General features: G+C 43.5%; 1 non-coding gene across 1 annotated transcript; it reads right to left on the reverse strand.

Annotated features, from left to right (window-relative positions):
• Positions 1 to 15,994: 15,994 nt before the first annotated feature.
• Positions 15,995 to 16,068, reverse strand: Trnan-guu (transfer RNA asparagine (anticodon GUU)). Its single transcript has one exon. It is a non-coding gene; the product is annotated as a tRNA-Asn (tRNA).
• Positions 16,069 to 22,500: the final 6,432 nt, after the last annotated feature.

The following is a 22,500-nucleotide window of genomic DNA, read 5'->3' on the forward strand; positions in this document are numbered from 1 at the left end:
TCCAAAATACTAAAATCTCTTGCACTGCATCTGCTGGGTGAACAGCATGGAGCATGAATTAGATCAACACGTGATTCTGTATATATAGATGGTACATAGACGATCACCATGCTGTCTGTACTGTACACCCATATGATATCACAAATGGCTTTATTATAATCCTGGGTTTTGTTTCTTCAGGAGAAGGTTAGGACAGGGTCTCACTGTGCAGGCCAGGCTGGCCTCAGACTCATGATCCTCCTATCTTAACCTGTCCCCACTCCGCTTCCTGAGTGCTGGGGTCACAAGCTTGCATCACCACACCTGACTCAGCTAAGTTTTTCAAGCAGGAAGTTGAATTACAAATGGAAGCTCATAATCATAAGGAAAATCATCTATATTCTCAGAAGACAAGGAAACACAGACATGGGCAGAAGCTCCTTGGACTCCCTGTTGGTGGTGGTTGGAAAGCAGAAACACATGGGCAGAGGTAAGATAAAAACCCTTTGTGGTGGTCTGAAAGAAAACGGCCCCCAATGGGAGTGGCACTATTAGGAGGCGTGATCTTGTTGGAGGAAGTGCGTCACTGTGGGGTGGGCTTTGAGGTCTTTTTCTGAAGCTCCCCTCCGTGTGAAAGCCAGTCAACTTCCTGTTGCCTGCAAGATGTAGCACTCTCAGTTTAGCATGGCATCTGCCTGCATGTCGTCAGGCTCCCCTTCATGATCACTGTAAGTGAGCCACCCCAAATAAATGTTCCTTTGTAAGAGTGGCCGATAAATGTTCCTTTGTAAGAGTGGCCGTGGTCATGGTGTCTCTTCACAGCAATAAAAACCCTAAGACACCCCTCAATGGCATACCCCATGACCTGCTTTCCTTCCTCTAGGTCCCAGTTCTCAAAGGATCCCCCATCTTTCAAAGCAGCCTTATTGACTGAGCCTAATGATTCAAACCAAACAATGTTTGCTAATCAAAACAAAGGAGGGCTAGCTTTTAAATACATTTCTCACTTGCTATAAGTACGACAAAACATACATTTTCATGTATTACTGCACATGAATAGCAGCTTGAATCATAGTAAAAAAATTGGAAACAACTTAAATATTACTGAATGCATGGGTAAACAAATAGGCTATATCCACACAATGGATAATGGATAATTGTTTGGCAAGGAAGTAACTGATAGTAAAGATTGTCACAGCCCTTTGGGAATCGGTTTAGCAATGCCTATCAAGATTTCTACACATAGTAATGTTCTGCCCTGCTAGTGTTGGTTATAGAGATGTCATCAAAGAACTTCACTCTGAACATAAGGGGGAAATCTATGCAACCACGCAGTTCAGTTTTATATATAATGGTGAAGAAATGAAGCATCTTAAATGTTTAGTGATAGCAGACTAGGCAAACATGCTATGATATGCACACAAGATGAAATATAGCAGCTAAAATAAATCACACATTCCTATGGGGAAATTATTTTACATGGCTGCAGCATCATTAGAACTCAGTTTAATGTCTCTCTTTCTTGTGTGTGTGTGTGTATGCACATGCATGCATGTGCACATGTGCATGCCAGAGGTCTCATTGTATAGTCCGGGCTGAGCTTGAACTCTAGATCCCCTGTTTTTACCTCCTGATAGCTGACTAGGGCTATTTTGGCTCTCAGCGTTCCCTTCTCTCTTTGTATTGTAAAATTATCTTTAGTAAGTTACCTTAAGAGTTTCCTAGAACAATGTCTAAAAAGATAAATCACTAGCAAAGATTCTAACATAAAGCATTGCCTTAGCATGCTGTAATGAAATCAGGTGGCTCACACCTCTAACTTTTCCATCAAAAGTCAATTCCCTCCTTCCTTCCTTCCTTCCTTCCTTCCTTCCTTCCTTCCTTCCTTCCTTCCTTCCTTCCTTCCTTTCTTCCCTTATTTCCCCTCTCTCTTTCTCTCCCTCCCTCCCCTCCTTCCTTTCTTTTTTTTCTTTTCTTTTGAGATGAAGCCTCAGAAAGAGACTCTGAGCTGTTTCATTTTTCTCACCTCCAGCAGCCTGTCTGAACTTACCATTTCAAAACTTACATTTATTACAAAACAAGACAAATCCTCTATATGCAAAAGTGTTTTGTGGTTCTTCTTTAATAAAAATAAATTGCTTGTATACTATATATTCTGATCATGGTTTCCCTTCTTTCAATCTCCTAGAACACTCAGCCACTGCTTTATTTCTTCCTCTCTTTAGAAAACAAACAGGCAAACAAAACAACAAGAAAGCAAACAAGTCAGAATAATTTTAAAAAGAAAAAGCACATCAAACACACACACACAAGCACACACAGACACACATGTAAACACACAAACATATACACAATAAAAACACAAAATTGGAAATAATAATATATAAACAAAAGACAAGTAAACAACAAGAAAAAATGCCCAAAGAGCTTTGGGGCAAAAATAGCATTGAGTTAGTTTTGTGTTGGCCATCGACTACTGGGCATGAGCCTACACTGTGTGTGTGTGTGTGTGTGTGTGTGTGTGTGTGTGTGGTGACACACCATTGGGGAAAACCGTTGTTGTTGTTTTTTCCCTTGCAAATAGATTCAATTGGAGTTAGCTTCTTGGTTAAGGATCCATGTCCACTGTCCTGTCTCATGCTGGGAGCCTGTCTGCCCGTCTGGCTTGGCCCTGTGAAGACCTGAGCAGACCTGTGCAGACCCTGTACAGACCTGTGCATACCTGTATAGACCCTATGCAGACTTTATGCAGACCTATGCAACCTGTGCAGACCTGAGCAGACCTGTGCAGACCTGTGCAGACCCTGTGCAGACCTGTGCAGACCCTGTGCAGACCTGTTCAGACCTGTGCAAGCTGCCCCATTCTCTGTGAGTCCTCGTGTGTATCAGTCCTGTGTATCTGGAACACACTGTCTCCTCAGTGTCCTCCATCCTTTCTGGCTCTCACAGTCTTTCATAGCTCCCTAAGGCCTAAGGGGAGTGGTTTGATGAAGACATCACCTTTAGGATGAAGATTCAAAACATCTCTCCCTGCACACTGTCTAGTTGTGAGTCTCTGTGTCAGTTCTTATCTGTGCAAGAGGAAGCATCTCTGCGAAAGCATTTTAACAATTCTGTCTGTGGAAAACCAACATTTGAGAAAAGTAGTTCTTCACTTGACCTAAGAAACCACTCATCCACGCCAGCTTGGCAGTCACTTACAGAGCACGGGTGGCAGGTGCCCCTAAGGCAGCCTCTTCTCTGGAAAGCCAGGCCCAAGGGCAGAGGGGCTGAGTCCCAGGAGAGAGGGTCTGATGAGACACCCCTGCCCATCCTGACCAGGAGGGAATGTTAGTAGGCCAGATCTGGGCGGTCACAGCTGCTCTTGACTTTGGGACTCCACTGTGTGTCGTGTCCCAGACAGAGTTTCACAAAGGGATGAGGACAGAGTGGACATGAGCAAAGTACAAGGATATACAAGTGGGAAAATATTACAAAACCACTTTAAACACTGGAAATGCATTGTCCTGGGTACTTTCCCAGTCACTGTGAAAAGACTCTGAGAGTCGAGAACATCCTAACTTTTTTACTGTGCCTTCTTACTCATTTCTTATGGATTTAAGAGACAAAGAGAGAGCAAGAATGTGTGGTCTTATATCCTGACCTGTGTGACCTTGTCTGTTCCTCTCATGGTGTATTTTACTACACACACAGTGTTTGCCATATTACATCTTTTGTATATGGGAAATAAATCAAAACTAAGGGCTTAGTGGAAAACAAAGACAATTTTAATGAATTACAAAGGCAGTTACAGCATTGGCCACAATTTTAATGAATTACAAAGGCAGTTACAGCATTGGCCACAATTTCTGATTACTCAACAACTTAATGGAAAAATAATAAAATTTGTTTTTTAAAAAGCATCATTTTGAAAAAATTAAATTTCTAAATAACTTTTAAACAAAAAGAATATGAACACTACAGATCATTTTCATGATTATATGAAGGGAAATGGGATATCAACTTCAGGGTTAGTTAAGGATGGATAGAAATAACTTCACATTTTCTTTTATGGTTTTTGGCGACAGAGTCTATATCCCAGGTTGGCTCCCAACTTGTGGCAATCCAGTTTCTTGGCTTAGAGGCATTCCCATTAGGTCTGGCCTTTTCAATTTTCAGACAGGATTTCACTATGAAGTCCAGGGTGGCTTTGAACTTATGATTGTCCCACCCATCCCCAGTGCCAATGATATTATAGAAATACACCAACATATCTGGCTTCACTGTTTATTATTATTATTATTAAAATTTTAAATTAAAACCAAACACATAAGTTTATTAAAAAAAGAACAAAGGTAGCAATGACTCAAAGGGGAAACAATAAAAAATGTGAAAAGAAAAGAAAAATGATACTAAGAAAAATACAGTGGATGCCACAGGCCCCTTTCAGGTCCAAGGCCACAGCCGGGAGCATTGATCAGCTTTGGCTGTATCTGTTGTAGCCGAAAGAAGTGACCTCAAGGTAAGTTTATTTCCCATATCCAAAGACCTGAGTCCCACTGCCCTGATCTGATGCTTCTCTGAAGAACTGCAGCAGAGGCTGCTGTGACATCTGCTTTGGAATTCAGCTATTCCCACTACCTACTGGTTTGCCTTGCTTCCTCAAAGGAAATGTTTGTGGGAGTGCCCTTGAGAAAGTCTGGCATGCCAGCCTCGGAACCCCCATTTCTGGAGACAGCAGGTCTGCGGCAGCTAGTGCTACGAGTGACCTCGGGAAGGAAATCTTAAGACAGCAGCATCTTGGCTGCAGCACCAACTGGCCAATAGGCATGGGAGAACCTCACTGGTGACAGATTGACTTGAGGTAGCAGTACATGCATAAAAGCAAACATTCATCATAGAGGCTAGAATCCAACATTGATGAACATATGTGCTGTTGGTGCAGAATCTCAATACATTGGGAGACCGAGATGGTGGTGATTGCAAGGGTACGACCGTGTCCGATCCTGGTAATAATGGGTGCACTGCAGAGAAACAGTGGAAGACTGAGGTTAGTTAATTATCACATAAGGAATAACACAAACACTAGGCAGCCTCTTTACCACCATATAAAGTGATTAAATATTTTATAAGTAGACAGGAAAAAAAAAACCCTGAGGGTGAAGCTCAGGCCTCTATTGTAAGACAAGTGAGGTTTTAGAAGGTTGAGCTCTGAAGCTAGGTCAATCTGGCCAAACAAATCTGTTGGGAAATAGTCAACCATAACATATGGAACTGGGTCATCTTGGGCTCACAAAGTCTCTTCAAACTACTCAATAAGAGTGGTCCATTGCATCCTATCAAAGGTTAGCATTCTCTCCTTGCTTGAGGTGAAGCAGATCCCTCTGCCTCCTCACTTAGCCAGTAGAGAAGTCATAAACTAACCCACCCTGCTGAAGAGAAGAGATTAGACTCCCAAAGGCCCACAGAACAAAGCTAACATGCATCATCAGAAGCCATCGGAGCATTGGTGTGCTTACAGACACTGATGTTAGGTCTCCGTAATCACACAGTAGGTTGAAGACCTCACAGTGGAACAAACGTTTGATACATAAACCTACTGAACACCTTGTCTTGGGAACAGCACACCGTACGGTACTGATTGTCCTCCTGGTGTTCACCACCACAGCCCAGCATCTCCAGAGACCACGCACCACAAGATCACCAGCCCAAGAAAAGATCAAAATTTCAAGTATGGGATCTCCTGAATATGTGTGGCTTTTGTGTTTCTGTCAAGTCAAAAGAGGGGATTGCTGTATCAAGTAGAGGAGGAGGCTGCACAAAGGAGAACCCATCAATAGGAACCAGTACTTAGTCCGGCCAGCATCCTGGGGGCTGATGCTGACTCCCACACAATCTCGGGTTTGTGGAGAAAGCACAGCTGCTTGAGGAAAGAGTAAACGACAGAAGGCTCTGAGCGCAGAGTGGGGAGAAGTCCGGTCATCCGCTCTAGTTTTTCCATTTACACACTAACTCGATGTCTTTGCTGTCCTCACTGAGCAATTATCATGCACTGTGTCCATAGAACTTGCAGTTTCTGGTAGGATAACACAAACAAGGACATTTTTTCCTTCTTCACAATTTCATGGCTAAAGCTTTGGTTTTTCCCATACGTGTTAGCGACGCAGTACACAATTATTTCTTTTGTTATTAAGGTGAAGCCTTTCCCTTTCCCAGCTGACAGATGCATTTTCTAATCTCTCTTTGACATTTCCAGTTGCCGGGCTCACACTCTGGTGATTCAGGAACAGTGCTGAGGAAAGCGGGGTCACTTGGACACAAGCCCTATGAAGTTACAACACTAACTGACTTGGGGTCAGTTGGCACAGGATTGTGGCTACACTGGGCAGGACTGGGCATTAGATAGCATGACTCAGAACTGAACACTGCTTGAAATGGATGAGTTGCAGAGTCAGGAAATATGCTTGATGTTGCCATCAGATCTCTATGTGCCCTGGATTTAATACACACACACACACACACACACACACACACACACACACACACCCCACACACACACACACACATACACACACACACACACATACACACACACACACACACCACACACACATACACACACATACACACCACACACACATACACACACACACACATACACACACACATACACACACATACACACACACATACACACACACATACACACACTCACACATACACACATACACACACACATACACACACACACGCACACACACATACACACACACATACACACACACATACATACACACACACACACCACACACACATACACACACACATACACACACACATACACACACACACATACACACACACACCACACACACATACACACACACACATACACACCACACACATACACACACACATACACACTCACACACACACACACACATACACACACACACATACACACCACACACACACACACACACACATACACACACACACACATACACACCACACACACACACAGACACACACATACACACCACACACACACACACATACACACACATACACACCACACACACACACATACACACACACACATACACACACACACACACACAGACACACACATACACACCACACACACACACACACATACACACACACACACATACACACCCCCCCCACACACACAGACACACACATACACACCACACACACACACACATACACACACACATACACACCACACACACACATACACACACACACATACACACATACACACATACACACACACACACACACACACACACACACACGCTACCGTAGACTGCTGCAGTTTCTGTCACGTAGTGACCTCAGTTGTTCCTGCAGCTGACATAGTCCCAGTTGTGTGGTATTGAACCCTCACCCTGAGAGGGAATGGCAGAAGCAGCCTGCACTCTTACCAGAAGTAGTACACATTCCAAGGACTTCGTAACTCATTTTCCCGCCCTTTTGCATAAAGTGGTTCAAGGGAGCTGAGCTGTTCACACATGCTGCTGAACGTCATTGTGGTACACTCTTTTTGTAACACTGTGTCAGAAGCTTCCATAAGCCAGAAGTTAAATAAAGCACATCAGAGGCTTTGGTATGAAGTCTCAGGTAGGCGACCCATCCCACCGTAACGCAGAGATTCCCCCACGCATTCAAGGGAAGGTGAGCTTCCGTTTGTAGCACCCCTTTCAAGAACAATTGACAAATCATTTGCGCCTCACACATCCCCCCACTAAGGAAACCCCCAATCCCTGAGAATCTCTTTGTATACTTCACCCTATTTATGTCAGCTTGTTTATCTGAGACAGTTTTACATGAGTCCCCGAGTTGCCACCACTTGGGCCACACAACTCAACATAGTCTGTAATATGAGAGGCATCTCTGATGTGGAATCATGCCTTGGGAGGTCGTGGCAGTTCTGCGCACCAGAGCTACAGTACAGATGGACCCCTGGAGTTCTGAGCCTCTCTTCCAGATATCAAAGTCGTGGGTCTTATATTCCCGTCTTCAGCCAAGGGTCGCATGCCATTCACCACACCTTTGAGTATCTCACTGTTTATGACACTTGGCAGAATGACCAAATGGTCATGAGACCACAACTGTCCATCGCGAGCTGAGCTCCACAAGCCGCATTGTCTTCCGCTGTAAACCAAAAGGCTGGATCCAGGATCCGCACAGCAAGCGAGTGACAGGAGGTTCACATTTCCAGGTCCTCCATCAGTGTTGGTCCACTGCATCTCCTTAGCTAGCCTCAGTGGTCACACTGGGCATAGGAGTGTATCTCTATGACCAGGCGACAGAGGAGGCTGAGTATAGCCCTGATGTCTCAGGCAAAATTAGACAGCTACTGTACTGTGCCTCATTCAGGAGTGACCTGGAAAGACAGCAGCACAGCCAACACCTTCCCACACTGGTTTCAGGGGGTTCAATACTGAGAAAAAAAGGACCAAAGAAAGAATATATACAGACCTATACCGGGGGTAAAAAGCTCTGTTAGTTTCCAAAGAGAACTAATTCTGTAACTGCCTGAGCACACTGGTGTCTCCATCCCTGCCCTCAGGTAGAGTTAGTGCCCACTCCTTTTGAATATGGGCACAACTTAGGGCTATATTAGCTAATGGAACGAAGAGGCGGTAACTGGGCGTCTTCTTCTTTTTCCGTCTTAGAACCCTGAAGCCACAAAAGAGAGAGGGAGGGAGGGAGAAGGTGTAGGAAGGAGGGAGAGAGTAAAGAGGACAAATAAACAGGTTACAGTGATAGATGGAAGAAGGCCTATGAGATGAGACAACCACAGGACAAAGGCATCCGAAAGGGAGGGACATCCAGGTGCTGAATGACCCAGTCTGAGAGATCTCGCCTAGGAGAGGGAACCATGAGCTCAGCCCAGCTGGCCAACTCATGGGGCTGGAGACAGGAAAATGGAAGTCCTTTGAAGACGGTAAGCTTTGTAGTGTTTTCTTCTGCAACTGGAGATCACCAGACCAGAACTCGGTCTCCGAGAATAAAAACTGTGACACGTGTCTTAGAATCTGCGGATGGGCTAAAAGGAAAATCCTTACAGAGGTCAGTAGTGGGGGCTTGAAAGGCAGAGATGCTGTTGCCCTTGAATGCTGAAGGAAGGGGACTGTGTCTCACTGTGCACAGGAGGGACACAAAGAAGGCTGTGGGGGACCTCAAAAGAACAAGACTCAACTTCATGTGGAAAAGCAAAAACAAAAAACATTAAAAAAAAAAAAACAGGATAGCCAAAACAATCCTGTACAATAAAGGAACTTCTGGAGGCATCACAATCCCTGACTTCAACTCTACAACAGAGCTACAGTACTGAAAACAGCCTGGTATTGGTATAAGAACAGACAGGAGGACCAATGGAATCGAATAGAAGACCCAGATGTCAATCCACACATCTTCGAACACCTGATTTTTGACAAGGGAACAAAAATATCAAATGGAAAAAAAAGCATATTCAACAAATGGTGCTGATATAACTGGATATCGACATATAGAAGAATGAAAATAGATCCATGTTTATCACCATGCACAAAACTCAAGTCCAAATGAATCAAAGACCTCAACATAAAACCAACCACACTGAACCTCATAGAAGAGAAAGTAGGCAGCACACTTGAATGCATTGGCACAGGAGACCACTTCCTAAATATAACCCCAGTAGTAGAGACACAGAGAAACAATTAATAAATGGGACCTCATGAAACTGAGAAGTTTCTGTAAAGCAAAGGACATTGTCAATAAGCCAAAACAGCAGCCTACGGAATGGGAAAAGATCTTCACTAACCCCACATCGGACATTGGAGGGCTGATCTCCAAAATATACAAAGAACTGAAGAAATTGGTCATCAAAAGAACAAATAATCCAATGAAAAAGGGGAGTACAGACCACTCTCAACAGACAACTCTCAACAGAGGAATCTAAAAAATGGCTGAAAGACACTTAAGGAAATGCTCAGCATCTTTAGCCATCAGAAAAATGCAAATCAAAACAACTCTGAGATTCCATCTTACATCTGTAAGAATGGCCAAGATCAAAAACACTGATGACAACTTATGCTAGAGAGGATTGGGGTATAGGGAACACTCCTGCATTGCTGGTGGGAGTGCAAGCTGGCACAGCTGCTTTGGAAATCAGTATTCTCAGAAAATTGGGAAACAACCTACCTCAAGATCCAGTAGTACCACTTTTGGGTATATACCCAAAGGATGCTTAATCATACCACAAGAACATGTGCTCAACTATGTTCATAGCAGCATTGTTTGTCATAGTCAGAACCTGGAAACAACCTAAACACCCTTCGACCAAAGAATGGATACAGAGGATATAGTACATTTACACAATGAAGTACTACACAGCATAAAATAATGGCATCTTGAAATTTTCAGGCAAATGGATGGATCTGGAAAATATCATATTAAGTGAGGTAACCCAGACCCAGAAAGACAAATACCATATGTATTCACTAATAAGTGGTTTTTAGACATAAAAGTAAAGAAAAAATAATCTACAATTCACAATCCTAGAGAACCTAGACAACAAAGAAGACCCTAAGAGAGACATACAAGGATCTAATCTACATGGGAAGTAAAAAAAGACAAGATCTCCTGAGTAAATTGGGAGCATGGGGATCATGGGAGAGGGTTGAGGGGGAGGTGAGAAGAGGGAGGGGAACAGAGAAAAATACATAGCTCAATAAAAACAATTTTTTAAAAAAAGAAAGAGCCCTGAACTTTTGGTTTTTCAGTTGAGAACAGGATGGGAATTGTACTCACCACCCTGCCCACTAACTCCACGATCAAAAGCAGAGAGAGAGAGAGAGAGAGAGAGAGAGAGAGAGAGAGAGAGAGAGAGAGGCAACATCGTGATATTGCCCTGCCAAATGCCAAGTATGACAAAATGTAGAATACCATGGTACTAGTTTGCCCCTTGTTGTTATGAAAATACAAGGACCCGGGAGGAACCAGGAATAGTAGAGGGAGGGGAAACTGTGTTCAGATTATATTGTATGAGAAAAGAATTTATGCTTAATAAAAGGGAAAAGTTAAAAAAGAAAAAAGAAAAAAAAAGGACTGTGGGGAAGTTGGTACCTGGAGAACGTGGGAAACAGAGAAGATTCTAACATATGAACAGGTGACTGTTAAAAACACCAACTGGTCTTGGTTTTAGCTGCCTATGAAAACTACTTGAGAAGAAAAATAAGGGCTCCCCACCCCCACCCAAATATGTGGAATCTAGAGAAATTTAAAGGACCTAGGGTTCGTTGAGTTAGAAAGCAATGCTGTTTCTCTTGTCTCAAAGCCTTGCTAGTAAAAAATGGCCTTAGGAGAATCACATGCGGTCACTGAAGATAGAAATTATGTGGCCTAAACCATAAATTGATGCTTCAGCATAAAGTCCAGATCCAGGGTAGGACTACAGGGGGACAATGGTAAAAACACAGTGACAGTCACACAGCCTCTCAGCTAAACAGAATCTGTGACTCCCAAGGGTGCGCCTTCTACCCACTCCTGACAAAATAGCACAGTACTTCCCAGAATCAGCCGAAGGGCCGGAGCGCTCACTCCGTGGGTAGACCTCCGTGGGTAGATCACTCAGCCCTCACCAGCCGAAGGGCCGGAGCGCTCACTCCGTGGGTAGACCTCCGTGGGTAGATCACTCAGCCCTCACCAGCCGCTTAAGCCAGACACTGCCGTGCACACCTAGAATCCCGCATGGTGGGTGCCGACAGTCCCAGTGCGCCTTCCATCATCTCTGTAGAGAGAGATGGATGCAGAAGACAAAAGAAAACCAGCTTTCTGGCCAGCCAGCCTGACTGTGTGACAACAAACAGGATGCCTTGTCTCAAACAAGGTGGAAGATAAGAACTGGCACCTAAGGGTGTCTTCTGGCATCCACACGGTCCACCGTCCTTTCTCTCCTCCCTTCCCCTTCCCTCCTCCCCTCCTCTTCTCTTTCTCTCTCTCTCTCTCTCTCTCTCTCTCTCTCTCTCTCTCTCTCTCTCTCTCTCTTTCTCTCTCTCTTTCTCTCTCCCCCACACAAACAAAACACAGGTGTGTGGTGTCAATTCCAATTTGATACCAAAGAAATGGACACTGTTTTCATTGGTGTAGGGGAAGGCCTTTGGGTTGATGTACATGTCGCACCTCCCTAAATTCCTCTTGGCCATGACAGTTCCCCAGACTCTCCTTGCTTTTGTAGGGTGTGACAATTTGAGTAGCGCTGGTAAAATATTTTGTAGGATGAACTTCTACTGGTCTTTGCTTGGTTTTTCATGGGGGAAAAGAGCAGAATTATTTATGGGTTTGGGGGAAGGCAGCTGTGACAGATGGAGGGCTACATGGGATATTGGGTGCAGTCTATTGCCACGACACCGGCGTTCACATTGGCCTAGCCACCTAATACATCGTTCGGGCTTAGAAAGTGTGTGTGTGTGTGTGTGTGTGTGTGTGTGTGTGTGTGTGTGTGTATGTATTAGAGCAACTTACAGGCTGTGGTCCAGCCAATCCAACAATGGCTGTCTCCCAATGGCAAGGACAATGCTAGTCTCAGCTCGTCTTCAGTGTCTGCTGGAATCCCGAAGAAGTACGCTCTAATGTCAGTAAAGGAATGGACTTGCCAGTGAGAGCCAGGGCAAGCTGGCAAAGAGCATGTCCTTTATATAACCTAGCACCACCAGGTGTGGCCGAGATCTAAGGATCTTCTCATCTCAAATTACCTGGATGTAGGGTGGGTCTTCCTTCATCAAATGATTTAATTAAGAAAAATCCCTCATAGATGTACCCAACCATTTGGGTTTTAGTTCGTTTTAATTTTTTGGATATTCTTAGGCATGCATTTTATGTATATGAGTGCTTTGTCTTCATGTACACACACCAGAAGAGGGCACTGGATCCCATGGTACTGCAGTCAGAGACTAGAGTGAACCGCCGTTTAGACACTGGGAACTGAACTCAGGACCTCTGGAAGAGCAGCCAGTACTCTTAACTGTCAGCCATCTCTCCAGAGCCACACTTGGCTTTAGTTAATTCCAAATGTTGACAACCAAGAATGACCATCACAGTGTCTAACAAAATTTGAAGAATATAAATGAAAATTCAGTATATTATACTGAGTATATTATTCAATATAATGTACTATGTATTCAAAAATGAGGAAACTGTGTTTCTTCAGATCTCTTCCCCCTTAAACCTTGTATCATAGAGTATCGGGTGCAGGTTTAGAGGTGAAAAGGAAGGCAAATTAGCCATGTGGCTTCTCTCAGCCTCCGCTTCAGAGACACTTGCAATACAAATATATTGTAAATGGGTGATTTTTAAATGACAGACCTGTGATTTTTACCTACTGATTGTCTGGGTTTTGTTTTAGTTGTTTGTTGTCCTTTTCTGGAGTTGTAATGTTATTTTGGTGACTTTCTCTCTAATGTCACATATGCAGCTTAAGTATACAACTGTATGTTAGCATATGAGGAGTGTGTTTACTCACCCAGCCACTCAGCAGAGCCTCCTAAGTGCCGTTCAGCCTTAGTCAGAGCTGGAGATGACCTCAGCCTGTATCTGCCTGGGTGGTACTACAGAATGGAGACGCTAAGAATCAAATGAGCGCACGCCTTTAATCCCAGCACTTGGGAGGCAGAGGCAGGCGGATCTCTGTGAGTTCGAGACCAGCCTGGTCTACAGAGCTAGTTCCAGGACAGGCTCTAAAGCTACAGAGAAACCCTGTCTCGAAAAATCAATCAATCATCAATCAATCAGTCAATAAAAATAAAAATGAAATTATCCAAATGTAGCCTTTGTTTCCATACCTGTAAGCAAACACGCACTGAGGTTTTGCAAAGCCAGTTCTTCTGTAAATATGTAAGCCATGTTTCCAAAATGTTTCTTGCCTTTTCCATGTGTATGCAATGGTCCCTAGAAAGGCAACAAGGCCAGCTGCTTCCATTAGAGGACGTTTTGTTTGCAGTGTTCCGCCTCTGTTCTCATCCATTCTCCTCTCTTTAGTTCCTGGCCTCTGATTATTAATCTCCAGCACCAACAGGAAGAAGAAGAACATACTTAGAAATTTAAGATCAATTGAAAGCTACCACCCAGAGCACCTGCCAGATGTGAACCCTTGTACAGCTCACAAAATCCCCTGAATGGGGATGATGTGGGTAACTCTCCAACAGAAGCCTTGGGGAAAGGATCCCCCGATGGCAGGCTACCTCCGGGGCCGACTCTATATGACATGTCTCACTCTGGCTTTCTGTTTCTTCTCCACATTTTGCCCAGCCTATTCCAATGTGCCTCTGTTTCCAATCTTGCCCCTTTCCACCTAATTAAATGCCACCAAACTGCTACCTAGAGACACCAGTTCATACGAAGACTCCACATTCCCATCTGAATAAAACTGAGCAACACGGTGAACGTGTAATTTAATAATGCCCTTCTACAGTCTGTTTTCAAACTCCCCACATGACATATGGATGAAAACGTTAATGAAACTTCATGTTTAAAAAAGTTGATTAAATATCACGATTGGTTTTAAATTAAGTAATCAAGCCAGTAACTAGGAGGTGGGCAGCGTGGTGGTGAGGAGCGCGGTGGTCCTGGTGAGGTCAAAGCTAAACTGTAGCTTCAGGCTAGAGGCTCAGTTTACTTAGCTTCAGGGAGCACAGGGAGGTCATCTATACAACAGCAGTGAGAGTTAAAGCACAGTGAGATTAGCCAGGCAGTGCTGGCAACGCCTTTAATCCAGCACTTGGGAGGCAGAGGCAGGTGGATCTCTGTGAGTTCGAGACCAGCCTAGTCAGTTCCAGGACAGCTAGGACTGTTACACAGAGGAACCCTGTCTCAAAAAACAAAACAAAGAGGACAGTGAGATTGCAACAATGCCTGGCAAGTAGGTGGCACTCACAGCTGCCAGCTTTTATTGATGCTATCGTTTGGGTGTGTCCCCTGACATTCGCGTCTTGGAAAGTTAAGCCCAGAAGTCTTGTGGGAAGGATCTTTGGAGATGGAGCCCTTGGGAGGTAATGAGAACCACAGAAGGTCATGAGGGTGACTTCCTCTCTCCTGAGGGCTTTGTGGCTTTGTAAGAGAGACCTGGGCATGCCTTGTTTGCACTGTCTTGAGTCTCTGCAGAGTCCCCATTAGAAAAAGAACCCGCTCCCTCCTCTTCACAAATGCGGACTAAACTATTATTTTTTTATGAGTTACTCAGCCTGTAGGATTTAGTTCAGCGACTTAAAAGGCTAAGAATTACTATGTGAACCCAGGGGAAATAAAGAACACACACACACACACACACACACACACACACACACACGCTCGCGCGTGTGCAGGAATAGGGTTTTAAATAATTAATTCCCAAATTAAAATATTGTTAACGCTACCTGAAGTCAATTACTTATTTTTCCTCTTGTTTGTTTTGTTCCTATTTAAATAGGCAGGGTTATATTTATTCCACCTGCCCCAACTTCTCAAGAAACTGGTCCCTACTGATGACTGACACATCAATTTCTATCTTTTTCTTAAAACTGGCTTTAAATTTCTATAATCTGTACCCAAGATGGAAATTATTATGATGAAACTATTGGTTGCTTTTCCCAAGTAACTATTTTGGTGGGAGAGTTTGGCACTTTGTGGAAGCAAAACATGAAAGCAAACTTGCTTTTAATTTTTCTCATTTCAAATCCTTTCATCTTTACGGATTTAATTGTGAAACTGTATAATAGAACCGGTTGTTGTTGGCTTCTTTCTTTTTTTTCCTTTTTCAAGTTCACTCCATTTTCTACAAATGTCTAGGTCAGATTTACACCATTTTCTACGTTAGAAAAAGGGGAACAAATGCCCCAAAGCAGGGTTTCATTGGGACAGAGTTGATTTTTGAATTTAGGAGGACAGGAAAGTGAAGCTTGAAATCCAGGCACGCAGGCGAGTGGGCGAGTGTTGGGTTTGGGTTCCACTTTGTTGCTCAAATTCGACATGGGCATCGCAAAAACTAGGGCGTCCCTGGGTGGGCTCGAACCACCAACCTTTCGGTTAACAGCCGAACGCGCTAACCGATTGCGCCACAGAGACTCCGGTGCTGGCAGGCGCTCCAGCCGAGGCCTTTATGAAGAATAAAAGCGACTTCTTTTTTCTCCAGCCCGATTCTTATTAGAAGCGGAAATTTTATTTAATGTTTTTAATTTTTTTTGAGTCTCCCTTCTACTTCTGAAGCATATTGAAAAATTATGCTTCAGGATGGAGCAGAATTGCACGTCACGACGTGAATTAAAACGCTCTTGCTTTTTCTCCAAGCGCGGTTTGGAAGGTTCTGTTGCAAGAAGGTGACAGTCTCTGATTGATTACCTTTCGTAAAGACTTTAAAATGTTCAGCGTGTGGGCTGACTTTTCCTTTGGTTTCTGTTCTTGACGTTGTTTGCCCGCCAATCTTACGTTACTTACCGAGCCTCTTCGAGGCCGTCTGATTGTATGCGTGTCTTTTGTTTTTAGATCCAGGTTTTATTAAAATATATATGCAATCCCTGTTTGCGTTTCGACTTTATTCAGCGCAATTGTCACGGTAACATTTCGTTACAACGCGTCCCCGAGGCTTGCGAGCAGTTGCTGAATTGGCTCTGATTTTCTCTGTCGAGACCTTTTTACTTGCGTTTAGCCACGCTATTGAACACGCACCCTTACACGCACCCTCAAAGGCTTTTTGAAAAAGAAATTACAGAAGAAAAAAAATGGGACTTATGATTAGTTGGGCATATTATAGCGCAGAATTATTTCTTGCAAACATATTCGATCCCTATCAATATTCCTCAGGAAAATCTTTCCCTCCTGTAAAAGTTTGTTTGATGCCTTTTAAACTGTTCAAAATCTTATTTTTGCACCCAGTGTCCACGCGTCCAAGAAGCAATAGTTTCCACTTGCGAACTCGATATTTCCGTTTTTGTGTCACTAAATTGCTCTGGCCGTAATCATTCGAAAAATGATCCATTACAGAAGTTCTGTGCAACATGCTTTTATTAAGTCCAACCGACCGAGTCCCCCAGTTGCGTGATGACAACTTAAATTGGCTTTAGAACCAATTAGCAGAGAAGTTCCTTGAAAGGTTGAGCCGTTAAACCACTGGGAATTTACGCCAAGCCGGACTTCTCAGCTTTCAACACAGTTTTAGATGTGAACTTGAAAATTCTGACTTTGATACAAGCGAGGCACCTTCTAGAACATGCTGATGGCATATATAATTACATGGTGTTGACTTCAAACCTTAATTTTTAAATGTCTGCTCATTTCTGGGACGGGCACCAAAGCTACAGAGAAATCCTGTCTCGAAAAACCAAAAATAAATAAATAAAAATAAATAAATAAATAAATGTCTGCACATGTATACAAAAGTCAGGAAGCGCTGCCCCCTTTCCCTCGGAGTGTTTCTCCTCTGCTGTTGTTCTCTGGACTGTTGAGTTTAAGCTGCTTGCAACTTTACTTGTACTTGACAGTGCTTCCTTAAATGTTTACTCTCCTACTGACAATGTAGCCACAGTCCTGCCCAAGCCCACATCCTTAGCTCCCATTTCTCTCTCTGGCTCAAACATCCGTACTAACATTCTCACTTCTAAAAAGAGAAATGAGCTATCCAGGAAGAAAACTAAGTCAGAAAAAAAAAAAAAGGTCAACTCATTGCACACCAAAAATCTGTCTGTGTTGAGTGCTGCTGTGGTCTTAAAAGCTGACTTCAAGCCTGCTTCTACAGCTGACATTTTAAGTAAGACAATATTAGGTTCCAGTAGCTAATCAGCCTTGCCTTTTTGCATCCCTATATTTGAAAATATTTCAAAAGAGCATATAAGTATTTTTTTAAATACTGAATGGAAATCAGAACATCTGACTTCAAGGATACCTGTTGACACCCATTTTATGCAAAGTGCCCACTTAGTCAAGGTTTGCCCACTTAGCCAAGGTTTGCCCACTTAGCCAAGGTAAGAGAGCAGTCAATGTTGCTACTCAATGTTGGTGATCACCTCATTTTAGGCCTTACTGTTTGTGCAGAACGTTGAGGGTCCAGTTAAATCTACTGATAACTTTAGAAACATTTCCCCTTGAATTTTAGAATAACCGAAGAAAAATGATTCCCATTGCTTCATTAGCACCCAGGGCTTTCAAATTACTAAAACTGAACAGGCCTGGGTATCCTTCCCTTTATGTATTTTGTCCGCCACTCAGCTGCGAATTTACCTTTCCCAGGAACACGCCTATCAGTGGAGGCCGACCAGCGCAGATTAATGACCCATATATTTAATTTTCTCCCGGGAGAGAGGAAGAGAGAAAGACCATCTGTGCGAACGGCCGCACGTGTCTTACCAGACCAGGCAAGCCGGACCACGTGGATTTCTGCAGCCCCAGTCACAACGGAGGCAGGGCACTCAGAAGACTCGCTTCTGAGGAACAGGTAGCTTTCAGGATCTCCTCCAGCCCAGTGTGCTATGGTTTAGGGCTTCGCAGTTTGCATCTGGGAGGACAACTGAGCTGTTTAGAGGAGCAGCCCAGTTGGAGCTGGGTTTTAAACAGCAGTTTGAGAAATCCCCCACGGATCAGGTTGGTTGTGCTGCACAAAGCAAGTTAAAGGAGGGTGCTGACCAGACCTCTCCAGAGCAAGAAAGAACGGAGACCTGGATGAGTAACACTTAGCGCATGATCCATAGTGATGCTAAGCTCAGCTCTGGACTCAAGCCACGCTTTCCACACATCTAAACCTTCCTCCTGTGAAAACTAGAACTCGGGGCAGCTAGTGGCACATGAGAAAGTGGGTTTGGAGGTGACCAATAGGTACAGTTATTCATAAAATACACAAGATATTTCAGAAAGGTCTTTGGGTATCATTTCTTTCTTTAAGAAAATCATTGTAAAAGTCCTGTCACTTGGAGCTTTATGTGAATTTATTCAGAGAGTTGTCTCCACGGTATGGTTAACAAACAGATGATTTATGAGAACAGACAAAGAAAGGCAAAAATAGTGCATTAATACTCTGCCTGGAGTGTTCCAATAACACTAAAATATGGCTCTTTCTCCCCCTCCCTCTCGTATGTGAAGAAAAAAACCCAAATCATTTTATTGGTTTTTTAATCAAATGATAAACTGAAATTTTACTCACCGTTATCTTCAGCATCATCCCCTGTGATCTTCACTTTAACTGTTTCCTGTTAGACTGAAATGTGGACCTCTAACTTGCTTCACTACGTGGGATGGGGTGGGGGAATCTCTCCGGGGAGACCTTGTGGTCAACTCAGTAAACCTGACAAGTTCCCCCTCAACTCAGTCTCTTTCCTATGTCATTCAGTAAGGGAGTCACAGTCTCTGTAGCCAATGACAACAGAAAAGACAGCTTCAGACAACAGCCTTCTGCGTGCCCATCTCTGCAGGGAAAGTACCATTGTGCATGCAGTGTGGCCAAGCTAGCCTTTTTATTTATTTTTTCTTCTTTTTTCCTTCTCACCCTCTTTCTCTTCTTCTTCAACCACTGAACAGGGCTTGCAGGGAAGGTTATTTAACATGCTGCGAGGGTCAGCAGGATGGTCCAAGTCTCATGCTCAGCTTTTTAAAGCTGGTCTATTAGAAATTAACATTATAGTGGTCAACTATAATTCCAACCTTTGGGAGGAGGAGCAGGAAAGTCGGGGACTCAGAGTCATCCTCAGCTATATATATAATGAGCTTCAAGTCAGCCTAGGCTTTAAGAGACCTTGACTCAAAACAAAAATAAAAATAGATATCCTTTAAAAATTTAGAATAAACTTTTTTTTATTTGCTTCAAAGAAATAAAGTAAGCCAATGTCAAAGAAAGAGACTTTAGTAAGGACAAGGGTGGTTGTCACACAGAAATGAGTGGATTCAGCATGGTGGGCCGGACAGGGGGAGAGAAAGCTGGGTGCCTGCGAACAGGCCTTCTGCTTACTCCAGTGCCAGGGAAGAAATCTTGTTTCGTTTGGTTCAGAGACCTTTTGGAAAATAGTGCATGAATATTTTTTTCTAAAATGTTAAACATATATGTCACTAAAAACTTAAAGATCAATAGTTCTGCTTAAAAACAAAGAGAAAATGATTTAGTTAGAGGGTATCCTTTCAACACAACCTCCCAAGTCTTCAAGGCAGTGGGGGCTGCACGCCTTTAATGCCAGCCCTTGGGAGGCAGAGACTGACATGGCAGATCTCTGTGAGTTCGAGGTCAGCCTGGTCTACAAAGTGAAGTCCAGGACAACCATGATTACACAGAGAAACCCTGTCTCAAGAAATTAAAAAGGAAAGAAATAAAGGAAGGAAGAAATAAAAGGAAGAAAAAGAATAGAGAAAAAAACGAAACCCCCAAATCTAAGCCTCTGGTTGTTAAGAAAAGCCATGGGTACTTCATGCAACTCTGGTGGCCTCCAGGTAGACACAGAAGATGTGATGAAGAGTGAGGCCATTGTCCCCTACACCCACAGTTTCAGAAAAACTTCAGGTACAAAAAATCCCAACTAATGCCCTGGGGATAGCTTTCCTGCTTTTGAAGCCATTTCTCACAAAATGGACAGGACGCCTCCAGTCAGTCAATCACAAAGGCAGTTGTGCCTAGCTGTCCAAGTCTTTAAAAGTGTTTGAGGACAGAGAAACAGAATCTTCTCTGTAGTAGTTAGAGCAAGGGATGCTCGACCTTTTAAGCAAGCTTGATGTAAAATCTGAGCGTGACAAAAGTAGATTTTGTAGTATTACAAGATAGCAGAATAGTGTGGCTACCGAGCACCCTTAGTATTTACGGACTAAAAATGAGGTAACAGGAATAAAACATTTTTCTGTGTGCCTATAGTTTCTGGGGTTTGGCCAAAGTTCATTCTGGGGCTGGGAATATAACACAAGGTACAGTATGTGTTTAGCCCTTGTGAGAGCCCCAACACACACACACACACACACACACACACACACACACACACACGAGTTAATTTTCCCTGGGACCATTTCAGAACACTATCCTAAGAGAGCAGGTTGAACCCCTGGCATTATCTCAAATTCCTTTTGTTTCTCACCTTGATTAGCAGGGTCACTTCCCCACCAAGGTGTCTCAACTTCGACTGCATCCCCTCCTTTCCATAACTGTTCCTAATACTTTGTATTAGGCCAATAAATTTCATGTATTTCCCTACTAGAACCTAAACTCTAGTAGATGTATACTAAAACTGGTGCACTGTAGCAACATATGTGATAGAATGTACCATTGTATTGAGAGATTGTACCAACATACATGATATGACGTACCAGTGCAGGTCACATGTAAAATACGCAGGCCCTGTAAAAAATACTAAGTACCATTTCTTTCTTTCATAAGCATGCTTCATTGTTAGGGCTCCCTTTTATTTTCTCTTATGAGTGTTGGGCCTCACTATGCTAGGTAAACTCTCTATCATAAATCGTGCTCCCAAATTATGGTTTAGAATCTAAATTCTTAATCTACAGAGGCTGAGAATGCTGTAATCCCAGCATTCAGGAGGCTGAGGCAGGAGGATGGAGGCCAGTCTGGGCTTCATAGCAAAACCTTACCTAAACAAAACAAAACACCTCAATTTAAGCTTCGAATAATTTGCCCAAGGCTCTCACTGCCCCTCAGCTCTGCCCAGCTTCTGCAGCCTCGGGTTTTAAATGTCCTCCTTTAGCTTCTTCTCCCTTTCGATACTTATGTCGTCGATCAGGGGCCTCGTCCACTGTGGAAAGTCTTTGGCTTTGCATCTGGACATCAGTTCCTTCCTGCAGACCCCTGTAGCAATGTTTACTTCCTCAAAGCTCACACTATGGTGTGATTGTGGGCTCACTGACTTCCTTTCCTCTGCTCTGCTCCCACAGAAATGTCACCTCGCTAAAGTGCTGGATGGAGGTGAGACAACTGCCTTAGGTATTTTTCATGGAAAACCAACAGAGTCCATAAGTTCCTACTGTGACACACACCATAAAAAAGACTGCAAGACACAATCAGGGAGCCAGCAGGCCTGGCTCGTACGCTCAGACTCAGAATCCCAGAACTTGAGAGGATCGTAAGTTCACGGCCAATCTAGTCAAATAGTTCCAGGCCAGACCCTTTTTCAAAAAACAAGAACAAAACTTTACTTAGGAGCTAAGTCAGAGCAGGCGAGAGGATCTGGAGGGAAAGCGTGCTTGCCTCACAAGCCCAAGGGCCTGAATTCAATTGCTGAAACCCATGTATAAGTGGAAGGAGAGAACTTGTCCTGGGACACCCCCCTCCCCCGCCACGAATGTGCCCAACCATACACCATACTGATTATAAATATTTTTAATTGGCAAGTATTTAACAAAAGAAAGAATCCAAATCAGTTACTTGCCAAAAGCTTTTTAAACTTTAAAGGTTGCCATTTAAGTCCTCATGTTCTTGAAGGGGATTTTGACATCGTTAAGGCCACAGTGTCTCCTGATTGATTCATTCTCTCCACACTTCATACAACACTGGTTGTGACGTAATTTCAAGTCCTTTGCAAATAT

Source organism: Microtus pennsylvanicus, chromosome 4 (genome assembly GCF_037038515.1).
Source record: "Microtus pennsylvanicus isolate mMicPen1 chromosome 4, mMicPen1.hap1, whole genome shotgun sequence".
Taxonomy (NCBI): Eukaryota; Metazoa; Chordata; class Mammalia; order Rodentia; family Cricetidae; genus Microtus; species Microtus pennsylvanicus.